Here is a 4,419-nt window from a genome sequence, read left to right on the forward strand (position 1 = left end):
GGAAAAAATGGTGGGGTAGGTAAGGTAAGGTGAGAGGGGTGGGGTTGAGGGTGTGTTTGTTTAAATAAATTAAAAAATCAATGGAAAAATAGTCTTTTTAGGTAAGATAGGGACCAAGTGCTTAACAAAAACAAACAGTAGGGACCTTCCGAGCTAAAAAATAAGTTGGGGACCAAACGCGTAAATTACCCTAAACCATAGGGACCATTCGTGTAACTTACTCCTTGTTTTAGGTTAATTTATAGTAATTATTTTATTTAATTAAGTTCTTTCCTTATGTTTGACGCCAACTTACTTTACTATACTATAATCCGACTAGGTACATTGCCTATAGGTGCAATAATAGATAAGTAGTTAGGATATAAATTTAAAACTAGATAGGTATAGTCTGCACCACATCACATGTAAATTACTGAGTAAAATACCATTGAGATATATTGTAGAATACTACCATGTAAGCTAATGAGTAATAAAGTAGATTGTTATTATGAGTATAGAGTGATATATATATATATATATATATATATATATATATACAGATAAAAAGAGAGAACGTATAAATATAGAGTACGAGTATAGACATAGAGAGAGAGAGAGGTAAAGAATGAGTATAGACTATAGAAACATTGAGAGATATATTATGAGTATATATACAGAGAGAGATAAAGAATGAGTATATAGACAAAGCGAGACAGAGTATGAGTAGAGAGCAAAAAAGAGATAAAGTATGTTCATAGAGACAAATAAAGATAGAGTATAAGTATATATTTAAGAGAAAGAGAGACTATAATGAAAGACGAGAACGAGTATATAAAATGAATAGAGAGTAGAATAAGAGAATGAAAGAAAAAAGAGAATATGTATACAAAGAGAGTAGAGATAAAGAGAGAATGAGTATGAGCATAGAATGATAGAACAAAATAAAGAAAGAAAGCAATATAGAGTGAGAGATTGAGAAAAAGAGCACATAGAAAGAATGAGAATGAATATAGAAGATTACAGAGAGAAAATGAGAATAAGTATAGATAGAATAGAGAAAGAGAAAGAGGCTAAGTACTTTGTGAGAGTCTAGTGACAAAGTGAGTAGTTGTAAGTCCATTAATGTTGTCATTACAGAAAACAGTCGAGTCATGAAACTTTATTTAATAAATGAGTCTTGGGTAACAATACACATGATTATTCGTGTTTTCTTGTGTTTTTTATTATTATGTGCTTTGTCCTAGGGATTAATCAATAAGCTCCTTATATCTTACACTTTTTTGTTGATGTGAGGTAATTCCATTTAAAAAGTTAGGACTATATAGAAGAAGTTGTAATACTCGACTTGAATCAATGTATTTTAGTTATTTTATGTGATCATGCTGATAAATACATGTGCTTGATAGTTAATATAAGTTTATACCAATGTGTTTTATAAATAAAAAGTGAAAATTTTAGGTATACCTTGTGTTAAAAGTCGGTTGTTACAAGTTGGTATTAAACACGTGGTTTGAGTGACTTAAGTGTCTAGTGTTACATTCTGAAACTTAAAATGATGAGTAGAGAAGAGGAGTATAAGTTCACTCAACTATACGAGTATAAGTTAGTCAACTATTATATACAACTATAGAATGTTGTGGTGTTTATACCTTAATTTTTATTTGGATGGTATTTTTGTTGGATTAATGTGTCTAACATGTTAAATAACATGGTATAATCTCAGTGAATCAAAGTAAAGTCCATTTTTGGTTGCCTTCATAACTAGAAAATAGTTAGGATTGATATTAAGAGATGGAGAGACAAAATGATTTGTTAATATACTATATGATTAATATATTAATCAGAAATAGTTAAGAACTAATTAAGAATTAATCAGAATTAATTAGAAGTTAATTTTGGGTTAATTAGAATTAATTAGAAACATAAGGGTTGAATTGTAATTGTTTAATAGTTGAGCAAAAGAGACAACTCTAGACCCTCTCTGTGTTGGACGGTTTTAATGAGGAACCAGAAGGGGTGTAGAAGCCTTCGTGTTCCAGATAAGGAAACATATTTGGATCAATTTAAAATACTATTATTTTATCAAATCTATGGTTTCTAGGTTAACTGACAACTATAAATATGGATCATAACCCTCACCAAAATCGATCCCTTTCCCCACACAAGAAGAAATCAATATTCTCCTCTTTTCTCTCTCCATATTTCGATCCTAGGGTTTGGGTGTGACACGTTAGAGGATGAGGACTTTGCACACATTGCATACAATGATCAAGAGAAGATTAGCAAGCTCATGTGGTGGGGTATGTACAAATTATGTAAATATACATTACTATTGTGGATTTATACAAATTCCTAATTCTTTGATTTGATTTTTGTAGATTCGTACATATTGCATATATACTGTCTTTTAACCTTTTTCCAATACTAGCAAGGTATTTGCATTTTGTTACCAATATGGTCGTCGGCTGCATATTTCTTGTACTTATTTCTTTTTACAGGTAATGAAACTGCAAGTACATTTCCATCATGTGAAAAGAAATAAAAGTACATTGCTATTATGGGTAAGAAAACGTCAAGTTAGAATGTCTATTGCACAAGCAAGACCTAGCAAGAAAATTTGGAAACTAATTCATTTTGGTAGGATCTTAAGATCAAATTAGCATTTGACAAAGTACCAAAAATTACAATTCAAAATAAGAAATCGAAGCAAATATACCGATTCAATCCGAATTCAGATTAACAAAATATTTACAGTATTTGGTTTTCCAAATCAGAAGTTGAGAAATCGTTAATAAAATTCTAGTCTATGAAATAAGGGGTAGCATGTCTTTCTTGTTAAAGTGTGTATGTCTACAAAATTTAACCAAGCTCAGGATACTAACGAAATTGGGTCGTGGGGTATATTATTGAATACACTATTAAAGTCTTTCATTTGACTATGTTCCTTAAATAGAGTGACCTCTTTTCAACAAGTATCTTGGGGTTGTTAAACGACTTCATTGAGTTACAATGTGCCTCGTTAATAATTCATAAGTTAGATAAAGTTTGGTTGTTCCCAAAGTGCATTTGAGTTTCAAATAATTGATACAAACTAACTACTCAAGCAATATGGTGTTTCTTAACTCACATCTCTGCATTCAGTGAGTTCAAAGTTTGAGATCTTCTTACAAGAAATACATATTAATAAATCATATTAGGCAGTTGCCCTAATATGATAATCTAATGTAAACAAATGAGTGATTTTTTTTTCTTCAAAAAATCTAATACAAACCAACTAATAATTAGTGTAGAAGGTATAAACAAATGAACAACAAACTCCATCATTTCTTTTATTCATAATTGTTTAGTTAAAAAATACATATTAATATTTGTTGAGAAATATAATTATTTCATAACATTTTACAATCATTAACTTGGTATTAATAAATTTGGTTTTCTAACTTTGTAAGTTTGGTGCAGAATGTAGTTGTTTTAAAGTTGAATAAAGCTTAAGGGGAAACAGTAATTACTCCAAAGTCGGTGGTTGTCTGATGTTTTATGCTTGCAACTGTTCGTGTCGTTCATATTAATCCTGGAGCACACATGGAGAAAGAACTAGAGTCATAATGAATAGTCTAAGGACTATTTGTGAAAACTGTTCAGCTATATGTTTGCTAGGGTTTTGATTAACCCGTTCTTCTCTTCACAAACCTAATTTTTCCCGTTTAGGTTCTCTGTACTACTTGTTAGATTTTTGTAGAAACTTTAAGTTTGTAACTTGAGAGATAGGTTAGTTTTGATGTATACGTTAGAGTGAGTTTTTCTGATTTGTAATTGTATCCAAGAATTCTTTTCATATCAAGACTTATTTTCTTATTTTTGGATTGAATTTATGTATTTTGACAATATTCTTGGTGAAAAGAATAATAACATTCTATCATGTCGTTTTATTCCACTTTATGAAAAAGAAACGGTTAATGTATCCCACCATAAATGAGAAATTTTTTGTAAAAGCAAAACCCGATTATATCGTAACCAAAATTTTGCAAATGGACATAATTTACCCTTAACTTAAATCATAAACTAAAAAAAGTATATAATTAGATCTATTGATGAGTGTATGTTTACTTCTTTTTTATATATTGATGAGTTTGCATGATCTATTGAATCATAGTTGTTCATTATCATTGACAGTTGTGGCTAATGGTCTACCAAATCATAGGGTTAGTTTATTAAAGAAAACGAACTTTAATGTGTATGAATTGCATTAGTTACCATTCATAATAATCAATATTCGTTGTACTTCATATGAATTAACCAGCGATCCAGTCTAAGTGAATTATTCTTTAATATTCTTGTTTTCTAGTTGGTTTATCTGCTAATTTATGTTCTTAGTTTGCATTTCATAACCAAATTCCCAAATTTTAATATTCTCGTTTAAGTGCTAATTAATCTTTCTAT

Source organism: Lactuca sativa, chromosome 9 (assembly GCF_002870075.4).
Source record: "Lactuca sativa cultivar Salinas chromosome 9, Lsat_Salinas_v11, whole genome shotgun sequence".
Classification (NCBI taxonomy): domain Eukaryota; kingdom Viridiplantae; phylum Streptophyta; class Magnoliopsida; order Asterales; family Asteraceae; genus Lactuca; species Lactuca sativa.